Source organism: Pteropus alecto, unplaced genomic scaffold (assembly GCF_000325575.1).
Source record: "Pteropus alecto unplaced genomic scaffold, ASM32557v1 scaffold40, whole genome shotgun sequence".
Classification (NCBI taxonomy): domain Eukaryota; kingdom Metazoa; phylum Chordata; class Mammalia; order Chiroptera; family Pteropodidae; genus Pteropus; species Pteropus alecto.
This window is the reverse complement of record NW_006431919.1, coordinates 11,193,395-11,216,426: the sequence shown is the minus strand read 5'-3', so window position 1 is coordinate 11,216,426 and position 23,032 is coordinate 11,193,395. Positions and strand designations below refer to the sequence as shown.

General features: G+C 36.6%; 1 pseudogene; it reads left to right on the top strand.

The window, feature by feature from the left end:
• The first annotated feature begins 20,613 nt into the window (after positions 1-20,613).
• On the top strand, positions 20,614-20,732 carry LOC112475379 (annotated as a pseudogene).
• Positions 20,733-23,032: the final 2,300 nt, after the last annotated feature.

Sequence of the window (23,032 nt, the reverse complement as noted above, 5' to 3'; positions counted from 1 at the left end):
TTTTGTTTAAAGTATTAGGGAAAAGTCACACTATATTAGAACTCAAAATATATTTACCTTAATACAAACTCCACTATAACAAGGGAACAAAACATTTATCATTGTTCTAAGATCACTATTAGGTTTTCATTTGTGATCTTTCTCCCACATATCTGCTTTTGGCATTATTCAGGGTTAAAGGTAGAAATAACAATAATTACATCTATGCCGTCAAACACTTTCATCACAAGGTTCTCGACTGCTGGGTAAATACACAAAATAACATATTCATTTACGAAATTGTGTTGTGTGTCCGAAATGGCCTCTTTCAATTTCCAAAAATGTAAATATAAACATTGGCTAACTCCAGAACGAGTTTTTTAACATATCCTATAATAACGATAGTAACATTAAAACAGCTAACATTTCATTCCTTGCTACATGCACTTATTAAGCATTTGGCATACATCATCTCATTTATTCCTCCAAACTCTACATGAGGGATGTACTTATGTTATCCGTATTTGAAGATGGAGAAACTGAAGGGCAGAGAGATTAAGAAAGTCACCCAATCATTGAGTGAGCTAGTAAGTAGTAAACCCAGGATTTAAATGAAGGGCTCTCTTGACTTCTGAACCTAGTCATTTAACCACTCTATTATGTTGAATCCCAAGTATAAGCTGCTTGGTTGGAGCACTTTCCCTTAGAAACCACGGTGCAGTGTTTATAGTCCTATGAATACCCACAAAAACATATTGCATCCATATAAAAGTATGAATGCTGTTATACAGAATCATAACGTGTAAAGTTGCATTCTAAGATTCTTGTTCTTGGCATAGTAAGAACAGATTTTTTGATTTATGTACTCAAATAACACAGTCTCTCCCCTTTCACCATTCCCTATTAAACCTGAATACAGCTGATTAAGCAAGATTTTGTGATATAATAAGAGAGCAAAATAAAAATCATCATCACCATTGAGGGGTGAAAGAAAAACTAAAATAACTACAATGGGTATAGCAGAAAACGAGAATCTGTTCCAAGTCTGTTTTCGAGAAAACACATTTCTATAATGCATCATGCACCTAGAGTTTCTAAGCCCTGGCTAGATATTTCACTTTTTAATTTTTTCAATTATAGGTGACATTCAACACTATATTTGTTTCAGATGTACAACATAGTCATTAGACATTTATATACCTTATGAAGTGATCATACTTTAAAGATGTTACCTCTAATTCTCACAGCATCCTTGCAAGGTAGATATAGATATTCTTACTTTATAATTTAAAGTCAGTTGTAACTCAAAGTACTCATTTGAAATGACAGCCAAGGAGCAGTAGAACCAGCCTCTGAATTCCTGGTATGTCTAGATCCAAAGTCTCCACTCTGTGTGGTCATGGGTGATGAAATATCTCTGAGAGAAGCAGGAAACAGTCAGCCTGAAGGTCAAGATTGTTCCACAGTCATATTTCATCTGGTGTACCAAGTGTCTTAAGTAATTTTTAACTTAAGTTCCTTTGCTCATCAATTTTTTTACAGTTGCCAGATACACAATTTTTTACACTCAGCTTCCAACAGTTACATTAATTTCATGGCTCCTAAAAGAATTTAAGAAGTCTGGTGGAAAATGATGATGGTATCAAGACATTATACAGAAGCATTTCACTAAATGTTTTAAACATATTATCCCACATTTAATCATAATATCTACCCAATGTGCCAGATATAGTTATTCCCATTTTACAGATAAGGAAATTGGTCGATTGGCCTAAGGTCATACAACTCTAGTGGTAGAGCTGAGATCTGAATCCAAGTCTACATTACTCAAATTGGGCATTCCTAACTACTATTAGTATGCTTTTGCTAAAAAATTATGTTGTGAATGTTTCTATTAAAAACAACTCTCATTAAAACAAACAAACAAACAAACAAAGCAAAACAAACAAACAAAAACCTCAAGATAAACTGGATGTAAAGTTAAAAAAAAAAACACACACACACAAAAACTCCCAAACAATCGCTAAAAGCATCAGAATATGATCTAAGAACTAGCAGAAGATGATTAACTTGTTTTCATCAGTAAACTTTTTCCCTTCCTTTAAAAAAGAATCAGCCAAAATTTCAATTCGACTCAATTGCAGACACCTTATATTGAGAACATGTTCACCCCAGAGAATTGACTTAATTGTCCAGAGAATTTGAGGCTAGTTTGTCCTTTGATTTCACTCTTGAATCAATGGCCCTCCTGTCCTCCTGTCACTGAAGACTACAGCTTCTCATCTCCAGACAGAAAAGAGCAAGTGTACTAGAAGGGAGGTTAGCTGATGTATTAAGGGGAACTGCAACCTGGGCAGAGGATTGATGACGGCTTCAAGAGAATGTGCTCTCCCATCAACTCACAAGTGTAATTTAAAGAGGATTTTTCAAGGCATGGATAGACATCATTATTCACATCAATTCCCACTGCCTTCTCCCTCTATAACTCTTTACCAATTCTGGTCCACAGCTACTCTGCCCTGTTTAATCAACAGCATGCATTTGAGAACTATTCTTTAGCATCCCCAAGTGAATTTCTTATAATGCAAATTGAATGAAGTGGTGAAAATGATAAATATGTCTGCATGTGACAAATTTGTTTCAAGCTGCATGATCTGCCTAAGGGTAAAAGGGACTTCCCAAACAAACTATGCCAACTTCAGATTTGAATTGATCTATTTTGACCATGATGTTACTCTGTTTTTTCTCCAATGATTTTTTTCTGTGAATTACTTTTGTTTTATCTGCAATGTTTTATGATATTGAGGTCAATTCTCTGCATTGAAAACAAAGATATAAATAAGTCTAAGGACATGAGTTTATGCAGGACAAAGATTTCCTAAACTAGGATGCATCTGTGATTTGTGATATTTTTCTCACCTTTTCCCCCATATGACAATTGTGGTGGACAGAATAATATATGGCCAGAGATATCTACGTCCTAGTCCCTAGAACCTGGGAATATATCATGTTACATATCAAGGGTATGAAGGGTGCAGATGAAATTAAAGTTGCCGATCAGATGATCTTGAGATGGATTGATTATCCAGGATTATCTGAGTGGGCTCAATGTAATCCCAAGGGTCCTTAAAAGTGAAAGAGAGAGGCAGAAAATTGAATGTCAGAGGGATGTGATGTGAGAAGGAAGGGGCCATGAGCCAAGGAAGATGGGCAGCTGGTAGAAGCTGGAAAAGGCATAAAAACAGATTCTCCTCTAGAACCTCTAGGAAACACTGCAGCCCTGAAAACACCGTGATTTTACCAAGTGAGATCCTTGTAAGATTTCTGACCTTCTAAACCATAAGACAATACATTTGTGATATTTTAAGCCACTAAGTCTGTGGTAATCTATTAGAGTAGCAAAAAAAAACTTAATACAGACATTGGTACCTGGAAATAGGATGACACTATAACAAACACCTAAAAATATGGATGTGGTTTTATCATTGAGAAATGGAAAGAGGATGGAAGACATTTGGGGATCATAAGAGAAAAGTACTAGATTGCCTCAAACAGAGTGTTAGTAGAAACATGAGTGATAATGACTCTGCTAGTGAGGAATCAGAAGGAAATAAAGAGAATGGTAGAGAAAACATATATCTCAGAGAATAACTAAATTGTCATGAACAGACTGTTGGCAATAAAGCTGTGAGCATTAATGTTGTTATATAGCTGCCAAGCTTGAGATAACTCTGAAATATTATATATGTAATTATTAATAGTACATATTTTTATATTATATATATTATATAATATATATAAACCTCATTAATTTTTTCTAAGAATAGGAGTTTGGTAAAAACTTAGGAAGTAGAAGTAAAAATGCTTCATAGGGTAAGTAATCACAGGTATGATTTAAGAAAAAAAAAAAAAAAAGGCAGATGAGTCTTGTTAGAACTCCACTGCCCTTAAAGAGGGGTCACCCAAGCTCCATGTCTAGATAGGTTTAGGTGTGCAGGTTGGGTTAGACACTTGGGAGAAGAGAACTACTTTGTGTAGTTACTGTTGAAAATGTTGGGTGTGAGGAAACCTCAGAATATGGACCAGTATGATGGGGCCAGTACACGGGCTTAGGAGGGAGATTTGAAGCCCTTAGGAGCAGAATGGCCCAAAAGAGACTTGAATAAGAAAAAATAATTTAAAAAAACATATCTAAAAGCCAGTGTTTTCAAATATGAAAAGATGCTGGACCTCATTAATCATCTGGAAAATCTATGTTAAAATCAGAACTAGATACCATTGCCCTGGGTAAAAAGATTGACAGTGTGCGGGTTAACAAGAATATGGAACAATGGTAATTCTCATTAGCTGCCTTTAAGAAGTAAACTGCACAACTCTGACTTAGCAATTTCACCCCAAAGTCTGTCTAAGAGCAGCATCATGTGACAGCTCTAACCTGGGCACATCCAGAGTATTCATCAGCAACGAAATAGATACATCATTTGTGTTAGGTTCATAGATTACGATATTGCACAGCAATATAAATGAGTGGCATACAGCGGTGTAGAATAACTTGGATATCAAACATATACTCACATGTTACTGAACTAAAGGATCCTGCACAGAAGAATATTTGGTGTTCATATAAAGCTGGAAAGCAGGAAATAAAAAAGCTATCCCATATAGCTTAGGAGGCATACTTAGGTGTAAACTTGTAAGGAAAAGAAGGGCAGTAATTCCCATAAAAGTCAGGAAGATGGTAGCCTTTAAGAGACACTGCAAGAGACAGGAAAGGGGATCAGGCATATTGGTGATGACCAAGTCCTGACCAGAGGAGTGGTCACACAGGTATTCCTCTTTGTCTGGTGTCCTTTTCTGCATGTGAGTTATTTTCACAACAACAAGAATGGCAAAGAGGACATTTAAAGCTGCAAATAGAAAAACTGCAGTGCTAAAGTTTCTCGAAATCACCACAAACAATTATGTCTCAGCTACCTTTTCCCAAGACAACATGGTTTATGAGCTCATGTCATGATTTTTACCCCATGGATATAAATCATTGCCATTGTGCATTACAATATACATGCAATTACTTTCCATAAATGTAAATGTATGTTTCTTTGTCCTTTTAAAATCTTATTCGGAGAGCATTCCATACCTAGAAACAGCAGTACAAACTAACAGTATTCTAATACATGCCACCGTGTCCTTTATCTCTGTGATACTGGACCTGGTCATCACAGCTATGGACTCCCTACTCTAAATTAGAGAGGGAGGAAAAAATATGTTTTTAAAGCAATAGTTCTTACACATATAGTGTGCATGAATAAATGAATAATTATAGACTGATGGAATCATACTTATTTGTACTAAAAGTTACTACACCTAATTCTTACACATTTCAGCAAATGGATATTATATGGTCATTATTATCTCTAACAGCAGTTCCAGGTGTCCAAAGTATAATGCCAGAAACCTAACCCTCTGATGAGACCTTCAGACATGTTTCCTTGGTATGAGAGAATGCAGTATCAGTATTCCATGTGTAAATAAGTTCAATTAACAACGAGTTATAATTGCACAGGGAGATGAAAATTAGTTTAACAAGTCAATTAAATCATAAACATTTCAGAAATAAGAGGATGTGTTTGTAATCCAATTAGTGTGTTAATATACTAATAAATTTACTGATTTGAATGGTATTTTAATTGTATAGTAGGGCACCAGAAGAAAAAAACAGTATGTCTTAATTGTCATAAAGGGAGCTTTGGCTGCAGTATGACTACATAAGTTTGGAGAAAATTATCCATGTTAATGAGATCAAAATGCTTCTATCTAGAATAATAAATAAGATTACTTGATGGTTTGGCTAATAAAAATGCATCCAAGGGACAGGGGAAATGACTGAACACAGTGTTGTCTGCCAGACGCTAATTACACTAAGTTCCTGATGGGAGAGAATGGGACATTTTATACTATGACCAAAGGAACCACTTTCGTATTTGAAACACTCAGATAATCATGGGAATAAAATATTCCGGGGATAATTCTTTATCGCTACCTCAATTACCACAAATTAAGCTGATATTAATATACTTTACTACTGCTCAGCCGTAAGTGAAATCAGTTGCACTTCACAGATAACTCCAGGGAATGAACTGATCTCCTATTTCTGCGTAATTACCTGTAATTTATGGAGCACAGAGGGACCTGTGAGCAGCCTAGTCAAGGTCGCCTAAGAAGGTTGAATCGCATTGTTTTCAATCACCATCTGTGATCTGGGCCGAGGTTGCCACCTCCCCAACTGCCAAAAGGGGAAGGGACCCCTCCTCAGGCCAAAGGGCAGAATGATCATGACCTTTACACAAAGTGTGCATTTTAATGAGTACATAGAATTCTGATGAAAATGCTGAAACAGATGAAAAATAGGTTTTAGTGCTAAGTGCAACTTTTAAAATCCATTAGAATGCCTGCAAAGAATTTTTGACAACTCGCTTTGGATGAATCCCACCTTACTTCTGTAAATTTGACCTGTTCCTCAAGCCTTTTACTCCAGTGCTGTAGGTGTCCGTAGCATCCTCTTTGAGTCTCCCCAACTTGGTCCAATCTCCAGCTATTTTAAACTTCACCAGACGCCATTATTACTCCACAAAAATGTCTCAATATTTACCTCACTCTAATAAAATTCATTGTGAGGATTTTCTATTTGCATTTATGCATGTTTTCTTGATTTAAAAAAAAAAATCAAGTGGAAAAGCAATTGGGAAATGACATGCAAGGTAAATCACTCAACCCAATGATGAACTGGGAGCAGCTCAATGTCAGGGAAAAAGACAATCTGGGGTTTCTTGGTGAGCACTGTGTGTAGAATTTTAAGAAAACAACATCATTTTGTAAGCCAAAAGTAGGAACCTCAGAAAATTATTTCATATTAATTAATTTAACAAACACATAATAAGCACTTGCTTCATGTTAGCCACTAGAATACAACAAGGCCCTTTGTGGAGTTCACAAACAAGAGTAAATATTAAATATAAATGAGGGAAAAAAAGAAGACAGGGAAGCAAGGGAATGTAGCGGAGGGGATGGAGAAATGTTTACTGACAGTGATATGAGAAGGCTTATCTAATAAGAAATATCTGACCACAAGTAAGAGAGAAAAAGCTATGTGATTACTGGAGAAAGAATGTTTCAGGATGAAGAAAGAACATGTGAGTTTGGGCCGTGATGTAGAAGTGTGCGCAACGTGTTCGAAGAAGGGAAAGGAGGCCAGTGTGGCCGAAGTTTAGAAAGCATGCAGGACGGGACATCTGAGAGATCACGATGGGATGGCCCAGAGGTCAAAAGGTGTTAAAAGCCATTGTAACAAAATATGCTTTTGCTCTAAGTGATATTCCCATCTCACTGGAAGCCGCTAGAAGATAATGTGACCTGATGTGTTTTAAAAAAGAATCACACCGATCACTGGGTTGCGAACGGTCATTAGTATGTCAGCACAGGGAAGAGAACAGTTAGGAGGCTATTGCAATAATCCCAAGTGAGAAATTATGGTGGTTACAGAACAGATTGGTGTGGCAATTGGAGACCGGGGGTAGGGAGTAGGGAAAAAAAGAAATTATGGTTGTTGAATCAGTACGGTAGCAACACTTAGAAATAATCAGAATTCTGTGATATATAAAAGGTAGAGCCAACTGGTAGAGGAGGAAAGGAGAATAAGATAAGAGCGATAGACGAATTCGAGATTTGGCATAAACAACTGGAAGGATGAAGTTATTCTTTACTGAGATGGAGAAGACACGAAGAAACAGGCTGAGACGGGAAGAAGAACTGGCAGTTAAATTATAGACATATTAAGTTGTGATGCCAATTTGTCATCCAAATGGAATTGTTTTGAGAGCAGCCCGATAGATGAGTTCATATTGGTCCAAACTGGAGATACAAATTTAGAAATCAACAGTTTTTAAATGGTTTCAAAACCAAGAGTCTGGATGAGATCACTCTAGAGTGACAGTAAATAGAGAAGGGAAGAGATCCAAGGACCAAGATAAGGAGAGGAGGAAACGCTAGTGAAAGAGATGGAGAAGTATCTAGTTTCGAAGAGGAAAACAGTAAACCTGGATCTAAGTTTATATCTGAGGTCAAGAAATATAAAAACTAAGATGTGATCATTGGATTTAGCTGCATAGAGGTCATTGGTGATTTTTGACCAGTGTTTTCAGTGTAGTGGTGGGAGTAAAAACAGGTCTGAGTATGTTCAAGAGAATATGGGAGCAAGCAAAAGACATCTCTTTCGAGAAGTTTTGCTGGAAAGAGGGTCAGAAAAATAGGGTCAAAGCTGAAGGGAAAGGTGAAGTCAGGATGTTTTTTCCAATGTGAGAAATTATAGCGTATTTGCATTCTGATAAGAATAAATCAGTAAAAAGAAAGAGGGGGCAGGGGAATTGCTGGAGCATAAGTGTTGAGTTTGGACTTAGAGAGAAATACAAAGATTTCATTCCTAAAAATGAAGGAAAGACAGATTATATGAGTATATATAATTTCACGTAGACTGGCAGATGTCAGAGTGGGACCATTTAGAAGTTTTATTTCAAGCGCCTCTACTTTATCAGTGAAATAGAAAGCAAGGTTATCGAATGAGAGTAACGATGGGAAAGCATGTGTGCTGACAGTCTGATGAAATGAGGTGAAAAAGAGGTGTGCTGGTTAATGCCACACCTGGGAGAGCAAAAGGACCAATGGACTAGGAAGATGAGGTAGGATGGGTCAACAGTAGACAGGCCTGCTTGAAGAAAGTGGCCCCAGATTTCAGGCCAGAATATTCACAACATAGCTTTGTTTTTCTCCAGTCATGTTCAACCAAGTATAGAGTTGGAGTCAACCAGGGTTAAATCTTTCCTGGTGAATACAACAAAGGGATAGAGTAAGAAAGGGCAATGTGAGAGTATACGCAGGGAAGTGATTATAATGGCAGACCTGTTCAAAACTAACCAAAGACCAGAGATAACAAAGCTGAATCTATTAGTCTTCTAAGCAAGGGAAAGTCACCCTGGAGTAGACGGTGAATTTCTCTGAGTGTGAAGTCTGATGCTAGAGATAGGGTAAGGAGGAGGAAGTTCTATCCAAATAGGCTAGGGTCCAGAATGGCACCTGTTGATTATAGAGAAAAGTAATGAAAGCTTTTCTCAGGACTAGTCATTATCTCAGCAAAACTGGCCATTTGTGCAGAAATAAAATAGGCCTGATTCTCAACAAGATGGGATAAAGTAACTCCGTGTCAAACTGGCTTAAGGTTAGGAGTGATCCAATCCTTATGAGCAGGTGCAAGATTGGAGTTGACTTCGGGTCAAGCAGCGATTACATCCTCAAGTGCCAGTGCAAGGTTTGAGCAGACACTTCATAATGAGATCAAAGAACTCAAGCTTACAAAGGTAGGAGGGGGGAGAATAACAGTGAAAATGTGATATTAGTGTAAAATCGATGAAGTGAAAGAATTGTCAGTGAGTATATCAGAGGTGGTGGTTGGACGAGTGAAATGCTTATACTTAAAATTATGAAAGGGGTATAATTTTAGGGAATCTCAAAGTCTGGGATTCGACTAAGGGAATATATGGCTATATTAAAGTAGAGGACAAGATCCTGGGAAGGGAAAGAACCAAAGAACTCGAAAGTTAGGGTGGTGGAAGGATTATTAATATAGAAACTAAAATCAGGCACGGCGATGATGAGAATGTGTTAGAGAAAATGACAATGAGCTAACATCTTCACAAAATGAAGAAGCAATGTGTTTATGAAGACTGCAGCAAAGGACGGGTAGCAGAAAGTGCTGTCTGACCTTTTGAGTTTCAAGACGAAGGACTTTCTGGGAGGAGGGAGAGACAATGATTTCCAATTCACAACAATAAACAAAGAAAGCAGACTTTTGGAAAGATTAGAAAGAATCACAGATTGAGAAGATAAAACCAGAATAGGAGATGTACAGAAACAAATGAGGATGAAGGTCAAGATCCTGAAAGATGACCTGAGAAATCTTAGACTTCTTGAAGAGGCTGAAGCATATAGAAATGAAGGGTATATGGAATTATGCCTGGTGGACTTCAAGTCAAATTGCAGAGGAGAGACCATGCATATGGAGGAAAAAGAGAGAAGCAGAGATCCTGCCAGGAGCACACTGAGCTATGTAGCTTCATTATCTCCCTTTTAGCTTTCTGCATTAGCTCTGAAAAAATGACTTCATGCTTCGTTAAGAGTGCCACCGTCCTTGGTTACTATTCCCCGCTTTAAGGAAATCTTTGTATGAGAGACTGGGTCCTACACAATGTGGAATCAGATACCACATGTCCTCAACAGAAGCCTGAGTTACATACCTCTTTTGTCTGGAGCTCTCCAAGTATCACCGAATGAGGTACATCTTATTATAAACCTTTATTTTGCACTGAGGCAAGCTGAAGAGTTCAGCTAAAATCTGAAGCTGTAACTTCAAATTTTCTGCCTTTCCCTTAATCAGTATTCAGTCAATACTCAACCAAACTTTCCATTTTATTTCTGTCTCTTAAACTTTGTCCCCAATTTATCACCTCCCTGAATTGTTTCCTTCTTTAGACAAAAAGTTATCAAGCACCTATTATGTGTTACTTGCTACAGGAGATACCAAGATGAATAAGATGTTATTTCTGCCCTGGGGGAGCTCAGAGCCTTGGCTGAGTAGCAAACGTGCAAACAAATAACACAACACTTTGTGGAATGTGGCATAATAAAGGGATATACAAAACACAGCCATTGTTTCCAGACTCCAGAATCCACTTTAGAAAAGATCATCAGAGTTTTTATTGCCTCTTTTTAGCCTGTTGGTCATTTTCTAAGTCAATTTTCTTCTTTCTTATATTCAAAGCCTTGCTTAATTAAAGCAAGAATTCAGATCTCCAACTCCCACAACTTTCTTCGCAAGATTACCTGTCAGCAACTATCATACATCTAGCCTCTTCATACAGGTGAGAGTATTTACATGGGAGTGGGGCGGGGGGAATAATAGAAATTGAAAACAGAAGACTTTCACCAAGAATCCCAGCAAGGGACTGCTTAGTGCCTTAATAAGAACAAATTAGGGGACAATTCAGAAGGGAAAAATATCACCAACTAGAAAGACACGGGGGCTAGAGTGAAGTTTCGCCTATGCCCTAATCAGTTATGCAGAGGGAGAAGAATGCTTCAGTCAGGCAGTAGACAATGGGGACACCTTTTTCCTCAGGCAGTCTGGACATGAGGTGTCCTTGCCAGAGAAGGTTCAGTGCCAGTGCAAGGTCCTACTTAAGGAGCAGTTTTCCCTTGTCTGATGTTGGGGTTCAAGCCACCTAGAGAATATTTTCATAATATACTTGGACCCTCATGACATGGACAGTATAGGATCCTAGGATAAGAGTGGAAAGTAGGGGATGATTTCGAATTCGTCTCTGTAATCAGTTACACCACAGTAACAAACGACCTTTCACTGTGCTGTCCTTGTCTTCTTTAACCTCTTAGCACCAAGTAACACATAGATGGCTCCTGTTTCTTGAAACACACTTCTCTCTTGGCTTCTCTGACTCTTCACTTTGCTAGATGTTTTGCTATACTTCTTGTTTCTTCAAAAAAGGTGTGCCAATTAATGCCACAATGAGAGAACAATACACCCAAACTAGAAGATTAAAATAAAAAAAAAAAAGATAACACAATGCAGTGTTGGTAAGGGTGTGGAGCAGCTGAAAGTCTAGAATTTACTAGAAAAGATGTAAAATAGCACAGCCACTTTGAAAAGTTTAGCTGCTTCTTAGAATTAAAACGTGCCCATTCCATATGACGACAATTCTACTCACAGGTCTTTACTCAAAAAGAAATAAAAATTTAGCTCCATAAAATTACTTATACATGAAAATCATAGCTGCTTTATTCACAACAGCCAAAAACTGGAGAAGAGAAAAATGTCATCATGTGAATGAAAAAAGAATCAGGTACAACTTTATTCCAGGGTACTAACCAGCAATCAAAAGAAATAAACCAATGACACACGATGTTAGTGGATAACATAGATGAATCTCAAAAATATTATGTTGGACAAAAGAAACAATACAAAAGGAGTATTATTTCATTTATATGAAATTCTAGAGGAGGCAAAACTATGCTACAGTGACAGAAAGCAAATCAATGACTTCTTGAGGCCAAGGACCGGGGAGTAGAGCAAAGGGCACGAGGGAAGTTTGTAGAACAGGGACCAATGCTAGTAAATGTGTAACAACCAGTCTTTGAACAAAACACATGTATACATGCATATGTAAGTTTTAATGATACAAAAAATGTACAGCACACAACTTCCAAATGCTAAAATATAAAATACACTTTATAGTAAATCCCATACAGCCAATTAATTTTCACAAAATGCTGTCGCTGATTTTTGCCAAACTCTTACATGCTTAAGTTACCTATGATTCCAATTCCCCAAGTTTTCACAAATGAAGTTGCATCTCAATTCTCTAATTCTTTTCCCAATAATTTTCATTACATCTGATACGTGACATACTGTTAAACTCTTCCTCATTCGCTTGACAATTACATATATTAAGCTTCATCGCTATGTATCTTAGACTCTAACTTGTTCATCAAAGACATGAATTTCTTTGCTGAACCAGAAAATAATTTTCAAATACAGGAAGTCTATATCCTCAAATATTCTCAATATTTTGTACTATTTATAATAACAGTTACAGACATGGTACTTTTAAATCTACATTATTAACATTTATCCTTCACTTACTTATATCTAAGCAATCAACTAAAAAATAAATCAAGCTTTGATTTGTAGCGTTTGCCAAATTCCATAGTATAAATACTTTTACCATGGCCAAATTCAAGTTACCAAGATGAAATCACTGAACACATATCAATATATAGTATTTCCTCTGTTCAAACAAAACACATGTAAATAACTCCCAAGATCATAGATGATATTAAATGCAATAAATAACTAGGTAGTGTTAAGTTGTGAGTATATTTTGTTTTTAATGTAATTTCTTTAGCTGTAAGATCATATAACTTTTATCTAATGGCTGCATTTAATAACCAGCATCCAATATTCCTAAAAATTAAATAATTAGAACTCTCAAGTCAGACCCAGCACAACACTAGATAGTTTCGGTATCGTGATTAGTGTGTTGGTTATAGGGGTGTGTGTATTTGTCAAAGTCATTGAAATGTCTACTTAAAATGGGTGTGCTTTGCTGTATATAAATTATACTCCAACAGAGATAATTTAAAGAAAATAATTGGTATCCCTTAGAGTTCTATTAAGCCTCCTTTCCCTGTACTTGTACTCCTTGGGCCGGTTTATCTCCTCCCATTGTTTTGATTAATATCCATATCTTGATAGCTCCTGATCATACATCTCTAAATTTCTCTATCTCCCAACTGTCACTTTCACATAATCAATCTCCCCTTGGTTGTAACACAGACATTCCAAACTCAGTACATCTAAAACTGTACTCAACACCTAATGTTACCCAAACTATCCTCCCTCCTCGCTCTCTATTTTTCACTTCCGCTCACTGAGATGCACAAGCCAGAAATCAATATGAAACTTAAATCTCCCCCCTCCCTAACTCCATACCTCTAATCAATCCACACCTGCCAATTCTGCTCCTAAATTTCTCTTATGTTCATCTGTCTCTAAGTTCCAACCCTTGCTGCTTTAGCTCAGACAACTATTTCTCACCAGGATTACCCCCAAGAGCCTCCTAAAGACCTCTCAATGTTGAGTCTTGGCCTCTCGAATCATTCTGCACACTATGTAGAGGGGAGATTCTGTATATACAATCTGTCTGACCTTGTTATAAAGCTGACGAGTATCTACATGATTGGGCCCTGATTACGTTTCCTGCTCATTTCCTTGACATTTATCCTCCAAGCTCACTGAATTTTACCCTCCAACTTCACTGAAATTTTTTTACTTATCCTACACAAATTGCCTTTTCTCATCCTTTTCTCTAGCTATTTCCTATTCATCCTTCAGATATCAGCTTATACATCACATCTTTTGGGAAGTCTTCCTTGACCCCTTATGTTGGATACATGCCTCACCTGTATAATCTCAGAGCTCACACCACGCCATCACATTGCCTAAATAATTTTCTGTCTCCTCTGCCAGACTGAATGTCCCTTTAGGACAGGGACCATTTTTATTGTGCTTGCTGTTGAAACACTAGCTTCAAGCAAGATGCCTAGAAACAGAAGCTTATTCTTGAATGATAAGTGAATGAGCTAATGCTTCTCCTCATTTCATACACATCAGATTTCAAGCCTTGTCATCTCTAATGGTACTATAAATTCCATGATGGGTTTAGGACTCTGCTTTAAACTTATTTAAAAATCCATATAGGCCTCATATAAGAGTAAGCATAGTTCACTAAATGCCTGATCAATTATATGCATTCCTATTATTTCCAAAATCCAAATTCCTACTGAATTCTTCAAGCTGACACTAAAGACCTTATCAATGAAATATGTAGCATTTTTCTAAACACAGATTTTGTGCTGTTTTTTAGCCTATTTTCAAATATTTTCCCTCCTCATTTGCCCCTAACTCACCCCCTTCTCTTCCTTCCTCCCATCTCCTTACCTTTGGCCTGTGATTACTCTGTTACTACTACCTTGAAAGTCTTCATCTCTTGCAATTAATTTCTCATACCATCTTCACTTCAGTTCTCGATTTTTTCCTGCTTTCCATTTCTTGGTTTAACAACATTTTTCAACGCTCTCTCCATTCCAAGAATAGCAGTAGGCTATTAAGTAACAGACTTGCACATGGGGGGTGGGAGGGCCTGGTATTTAAATACAGAGTTTTGATATAATACGATAAGATACCATAGGAGGCAGCTGAGGCAGCCACAAGAAGGGTGTGCCTTCTGCCTAAGCATGTCATGTAGAGGATGGGAGAAGTCATTAAAAAAATTATTATGCCTCCTTTCTCTGACTTCCCATAACAAAATACCATGTCGCATTTATTCCAGCGTTTTCTGTGGCTAACATTTGTTGAGCACACCCATTATCTCATTTAACCACTATGCTGTAAAGCCTCAATCATCAATAGGTAATATTAAATACACTGGGGGCAAGGAGGGGGTACATGTGTCACATGAATTTCAGGACAGTACTACACATGCAGTAAATTGCTTGCAAGCATTTTCTTTTTTGTTTATGTATCTGGGCCAAGGACAATCTGTATATCAAGTTCAGGGGCAGAAATGAAATCCACAGCTGCAACCTCTCCACTCCCATATGTTCACACATCAGACCTATATATGTTTTTTTCTCTTGAACATTTATTTTGTTTGAATTGGGGTAGGGCACGTGTTTGTTTTTATGCTGGGAAGTCCTTCTAGAAGGAAGAAAGAATACTACCATACCTGCTCCTATAGGAAAGAAGCCCAGATATCAGAATTTGCCATCGTTTCCCCTATCTTTTGACAAAGAGAGTCTCTCTTTCTGTTGCATTTCTCAGTGTAGACATGGAGAGAGTTGGGCCAGTGCACAGCTTCCCTCATCCTCTGTGCTCATGAAGCAGGCAAAGTACTGTCCAACTGCCCTTCTGATACTTCTCTCGCCGTTTGCATGAAAGAAAAGCTTGAAATAAAATTTACTCTTTGCTCTCAGCAAGAACTAATACTTATCAAATGCCCTGGTCAAACACAATAAAATCATACTGTGTAAGAAAATTGCTTTTGTAATTGATTTACTAGTTTTCATAGAGGAAAAAGCATTTCAGTAGCATTTTCATTAACTTGCTGTCTATGACCACCAAAAAATATCTAGTTTTCAGTTTTTAAAGACCCAGTATTTCTGTCGTTGGGATTTTTTAAGAAAAGAAATAGAATGAGGGAAAACAGTAAACCTAATGGTGTACTGTATGGTAAATAAAAAATCTAGACATGCCCTTCATTGTAGAAAAGCATAGAATTAGAGGTTATTTATAGGGAAGGCAGTGCTTTATTTTTGATGCCTTAGGTTGGAAGACAGAAAAATAAAGTAAGAAAGGAGTAGGCTGGCTTTGTTTGTATTTTAAAATGCCTTAACCCGCTCCCCTGAACCTCAAAGAAGGGTTCGGCAGGCAAAGAACAAATTCAACTGCTCAGATTCTGCTCCCCGGGACTCTGCATTTCACTTAAGGCCACACAATGAGTTATCAGCAACCAATGAGAAAAGCTTTTATCATTTAAAATACAGTTGCTTTAACAGAGATCAAGGTAGGAACTACATCCAAGTTTCCTATTGGAGAGATTACTTGAAGTAAAACCCAACTACTGAGCCTTTGGCTAAAAATGTGTATTTAGTCATTTCCATATTAAACTGTATGCACCACAAAGACAAGGGCCGTGTGTGTGTGTGTGTGTGTGTGTGTGTGTGTGTGCGCGCGCGCGCGCACATGCGCGCAGTTGTGTCCCCAGGGCCTAGCACAGAATGTGGCTCACAATTAATAGCCATCTTCTGAATAATAAATAAATTTTAATTTCCATTGAATCAAATAAAAATCACCTTTGAATGGATATCAAAACATTATCTTTCAGCATTAACTTTTCAGGGTGGAAATCTTCCCAAGCTCCCACTTAACCTTCCATTTTTAAGGCACATTAAAGGAAGAGTTAGATATTTGGGAGCCAGGAATGAAAATTAGGAGTAGGAGAAAGAAATGCTCTATAGGAAATGAGAAAATGCCATGTGGCCTGATAACATGAAAAGCTTGAGCTCCAAATCCCAAATGGCATTCTTTGCTTACCTATGGATATAAATACTATTGATGAAACAGCGACTACATTTGGTGCGCACTGCAAAAACCTGGGTAAAGTAAAAAGTTTTCCCTTAGACAAACTAGAGGCTTCCAGGAAACTCAATTGACTTGCTGACACAACTTGAGAGCATTCGTTTATACAACAAATATTTAAAGACCTATTATTTGCTAAGTACTGTGTTAGGTACTGTGAATTCAATTGTGAACCTGCAATGCATATATCAGATTATTTTTGAAAGTCCCAGACAATTTTAAGAATCTGATACATAGACCTTCTCCTTAGGGAGTAAAAAAAAAGAAAGCAGCACATTCCAACATGCACATGTCTTACACGCAATTTCAGGGGAGTTGTAGATCCGACAAAGACAATTCACATACCCCGGGTATATATATGTAGCAATCCTACCAATTCCATTGCTCTTTGCCCAAGCAGTAATCTAACATGCTACTGTATTTTGTCATTTTTCATTTGAATTAAATTCAAGTTATGTTCTGGACAGAAGCCTATTAATTAGAACAGTTTCTAAAAGGAGGCTCACAAAGGCAGGGCAAGAAAACAGGTGACCTCAGCCCCCTCCCAAGCTTAGAAAGGTAACAAAAATAGCTCACAGAAATTAAATAAATCATTTTAATATAATCTTTAGAAACCTTCTCTAACTTGATTAATCAACTTAGAGCACTTTCTATTTCAAAAGTTTTACTCACTTAAAACACTTTTGCATTTTCAATATATAGAAAATAAGCCAGACATGATACAGAATCTTTAGGAGAAATAAAGCTGAGGTGCTCAATGCCACATAGAAAGAGAATGCTAGGTTATTTAAAATACTTCTTTGCACAAAGGACACTTTGGTGTTTTTTTTTAATTAATTATTCTGCTCTTACTTGCTTTATGTATTATAATTCATGGATTACTGGAATTCATAATTGAAAAATATGTAGATGTCACCTGGTGGTACTAAACGAATTCCCCTACTTGGAATTGCCTGTCTAAATAAGAATGACACTAACTTTAGCATTTTCTCTCTGATTAGAGACATTATAGATCTGCAGTTGTCTCTGTGTAATATAAATCAATAAAGAATAATTTTCCAGGCAGTAAATCAATTGTCAGTTCACAGGCCCTAATACCCTTATGCAGGATTTATTGAAAAAATGAATGGCAGTCTTGTTAGGAAATGTACAGCATGCTTTACAGGGACGTAATAGTGTAAACCCGGACTATTACATTCACTACAGTAAGGAAGCCAACAGGAATAACTCTTTCCTTTCCACGAAACACACACGCAAGTGGATTTTCTAGTGATAAATGAAAAACCATAAAAGATGACGGAAGGTAACGTCTCTCTGGAGTAGGAGAGTATGTCAGCCTTGGGGACATTAAAACTCCTTTGTTAGTGCTTTCTGCTCTTTGGATGTGGTGGATCTGAAAAGTTAATATTCTAAATCTTTGCCATCCAATATGTTAACCACCTGCCACGTGGCGTTTTTGGGTTTTTGTGATGTGGCTAATCTAAACTGAGATTTGCTGTAGTGTAAAATAAACACTGGATTTCAAAGACAGTATGAAACAAAAGACACAAAATACCTCATTAATAATTTCATATTGATTATATGTTAGAATGATAATAATTTAGTTATGTTATGTTAAATATATTATTAACTATATTATTAAAATTAATTTCAACTGTTTCTTATCTTTTTTAGGTGGCTACTGGACAATTTAAAGTTATGTATGCAGTTCACATACTATCTCTATCATATAGCACTGTTCTACCCAGTAAAGTGGCTCAGGTGACTGATTGAAAATTATATCGTGGTTGTCCAATAGTGAACCAGCAAATACTCAGTTAAGTAAGGGAATGACACAATGAGAACAATGTGTGAGCCCTCTGAAGTAGTGAAGACAGTACTTGGATGTCCACGGGTAGGAACGTAGGTCCCCACAAGTCACACAGTAAATATTAGTATTTAACATGTTTGGCAAATGAAACTAGGAAACCTAAAAGGGAAGAAATTCCAGACCTGCTAATGGCTACATAAGATTTCACCTAATGAGATGTATAAGAGGAAGCCAAGAGAAGTTTGATTAGTGCTCTACAAAGATATGTTAAGTTTGTTTGTGTCAAATGTTATCTTTTGTTCAATAGTTACGAGCAGTCTCATTTATTATTAGATGCCCAGAATCTTGCACAAGGCCTGACTCTAGAAAACACTCAATAAATACTTCACTAAATGAAAGAATGAATAAAATGATTAAGGAGAAAAAAGAAACCTAATGCACCTACTACACTAAACTATAAATGCCCACAGAGCAAAGTGGAGGGATTAGAAATCCAGACAATGAAGAAGTTACTGAGAAAAGGTGGATAAAGATGGAGAGATTTCTAGACACAAGAGTAAGAAAAAATTAAAATGCATAGTATCATTAGTGACTTCTAAATCACTGGAAGGTAAACAGCATCATAACATGTAAAGAGTGAGAAGGTCTAGGCCATTTTTGACCATTCTGTAGCCAGGAGAGGTAAGAAGTAGTTTTTTGAATCTTAGATTTTGAATTTGTATAATGAAGCTTTGGATGAATTCTAAAATTTCAGTAGTCTGTAATATCAATGATACAGGGGAAATCAAAGGATGCAACCAACCATTCCTGGATCCTCAGGAAGTCCTTTGATAGATTTAACTTCAAAGAGAAAATGCATGTTAACTTCAGTGCTTCTCAACCAGGGGTGATTTTGCTCCCCAGGGAATGTTTGGCAAGGTCTGGAGATGTTTGTGGTTGTCGCTACTAGGGAATGCTACTGGCATCTAGTGGGTAAAACCAGAAATTGCTGTTAAACATCTAAAATGTACAAGACACCACCCCCAAACAAAGAATTACCTGGTGCAAAATGGCAATAGTGCAAAGTTTAGAAATCCTGATCTAGAGCGATATAAAAAGAGCATTTTCAGAAGCCAGTGAGGGTGGGACAAGGGAGTACCAGAAATTTCAAAGCACTGTAGTGATAGGACAAAAAAGCTTACATAAATCTTAGGCTTAAAAAAAAAAAAAAGAAAAAGAAAAAGAAATGACACCTAAATACATTATTCATGCCTGCCTCTCCTATCTCAATATCACTTTAGAAGTTTTGCTAAAATTCTTCTTAAGAATTCATCCCTAAGAAAATGAGAAAAATAATTCAAATTTATATGGGAGACGTATGGGTATTTTATGCAGAGGAAGTAAAAATTATGCTTTATTCTATTATGAATAAAAAGACTTGTCATAAATTTAGAGTGGGTTTATTTCTTTATACTTAATAAAGCCTGCACACCACCACCTTAAAAAAAAATAGATAGAAATGTACCCATTAAAATATTTACCCTTCTAAGTAACCTTAAGTGGTAAGAGATATAGGCTTAATTATCTTCTCAGATTTTCAGCTCATACATGAATTTGGAGTCCTAACTGTATTTGAAAAATAGAGAACACATTCGATACCAAATTTAAATCTACTGCTTTAAAAATACTTTCTTTGGGCTGCAAACTATAATCAAGTATCCTATATCGCCATGAGTTTTCATACATTAATATGATATAAAATATGTCTTAAAGATATATTCATGATTTATAATAATTGCAACTCTCAGAAACTAATAGCCAGAAGTATTTAACTTTTACCTTCAAATATCCTAATTTAAATCCAGTTAAAATACTTTTTGAACCAGCATAAGAATTTCTATAGTAAAATATTAGAAACAATCATCATCATATTTTTAAAGAACTCTATTATGTTAATGCTTGAAGTGTTATTTTTCCCAGGTAACATATTTTCATTTTGATAGGACTATATTAAGAATATACTTTAGTCTATGGCCATGCTATCCTGAACATGCCTGATCTCGTCTGATCTCGGAAACTAAGCAGGATTGGGCCTGGTTAGTACTTGGATGGGAGACCACCTTGGAATAACAGGTGTTATAATATATATATATACACACAAACACATACATACACACTTCAATAGAATTAGAGTGGTAATATTTTTAGGGACATAGAGCTGTACAGCATAGAAGTATATGAGTGGGTAGGAGGGAAAATTGAGGGATTGAGAGATGTTCTGGAGTATCTCACCATATTAGTTTCATGAGGCTGCTATAACCAGTACCATAAACTGTGTGGTTTAAAACAAAAGAAATGTATTCTTTCATAGTCAGGGAGGTTTGAAGTCTGAATCAAAGTGTCAGCAGGGTTGGTTCCTTCTGGAGGCTCTTGGGAACAACCTGTCCCATGTCTCTATCCGAGCTGCTGGTGGCCGCCAGCAATCCTCAGCACTTCTTGGCTTGTAGCACATTTAACCCTAGTATCTATCTGCCTCTGTCTCTACGTGGCCTACTTCTCTATGTCTCTGCCTCCGCAGGGCCTGTGTGTCCTCTACTCTTATAAAGGCAACAGTCATTGCATATGAGTACACCCTAATTCTAGGATGATTTCATCTCTAGGCTTTAACTAAATATATCTGCATTTCTGTACCTTTAATTAATTATAGCTGCAAAGATCCTACACCAAATAAGGTTACATTCTAAGGTTCTGAGTGGACATGAATTTTGGGAGGATACTATGCCACCCACTATATTCACCATATCATATTTGTGGTCAACTACTTTGTTTAAATAAAGGTTTGGCTGTCTGTGTTTCCCTCTCTCATTTCTTTGTGGCACCAAACCTGAAATTATAAACAGGTAACCCTTCCCAAGGACCCATTGTTAATCTACAAAATGGCATTGGCATCAATAAATGTCAATGAAAGAATTCAAATTGACTTGGAATAAAGTGGTCAATGTACCAGTTTGGGCTTTTTCAAAAACTAACAGGAATGTTAAATCCAAGTGATTTAACTTCTTAATGTCTATGTTAGCAAGAAGATAAAATAAATTACTCATAATATAATGTGCTTGAAGTTTGATCCTAGCTCTTTCACTGAATAGCTATTTGACTTTAAATTATCCAAATTCTCTTCATCTTGGACTCTGGGTTTATAAAATCAGAATAATGTACTGTTGATTTTAATGAAAACATAGCAATCCTATGTATGAATATGCCTATCAAGGTAGATCCAGTGGTTAGCCTGATGATAAGTTTTGTTTGGCCAGCACAATGGACTTTATTTTTTATTTGAATTTAAATGACTTTAAACAGAGAAGGCAAATTTAACCAATTTTCCATAAGCACAACTTCTGCACTGCCTTAAACTGGGTCTATCTGTCCTGGGAAGCCTCTGAGTTTATTACTACAATGCAGAACACAGAAAATATTCAATAAATGGCAATGATATCAGAGGCTACCTGACTTAAGACTAATTCAGGAAAATTCGGCAACAGGGAGTTTACTACACAGAGAGAGAGATCTAATACCATTTTTAAAAGTAACTCCATTTTTCTAGTAAATTCTTCTTTGAATTTCTATAAGTTTTATTCACTGACTCTGTTTTTTACTCCTAAGACAATATTAAATAAATCTAATCCTGCATCTAGTTAACTGTCTTTCACCTACATGAACACATCTATTGTAATTCCCCAGTACATGAGATCATTTTCTTGACAGCATATAAAGGCATAATTGTAAATGACAATTAGATATATCATTGAACCATTCATCTCACTGCTGTCAAAAAATTGCCCAAGGAAATTTTCATGCCATGAGATGATTATGTTTCAAGATTATAAATAATCAGCTCTCCTTTAGTTTTTTGTCTTTGTGAGATGTCGGGAAAATCCCAATTAGTCGCTCTAAATGTTTATAGGAAAAAGGACAGAAATGTGCCCTTGTACAAATTTAACAAGGCCTCTCTTTTGTCCACTTTTTTGTGCCCAAAGTTCATAGAATCAGATTTCTGAGCAATGTTCCTCCTTAGAAAAATAATTTTTAAACCAGTCTTGACCTTCAGATTTAGCAATAGGATATAGTAAGCTTCCCCCCACAACCTCCCCCACTCCTAGTCTACCTTTCTAGCTCTAGGAACTTTAAACTTGTCTATAGCTCTAAACTATAGACAAGTTTAAAGTTTGGAGATAACATTGAAAATGCTAACTTGAAACTACTGACCAATGGTCATATGTCAGGAGTCTGGAGAATTTGACAAGGACTCTGAATGCATGGTACTTAGAATGCATGCAAAGAAATACCAATCACCTTGGACAGCAACTTCTCACATGAAGACTATAACTGCCGAGTGACCAAATGTCAATAGAGTCAGCTCTCTGCAAAGGCTATAGGAATTCTATGAG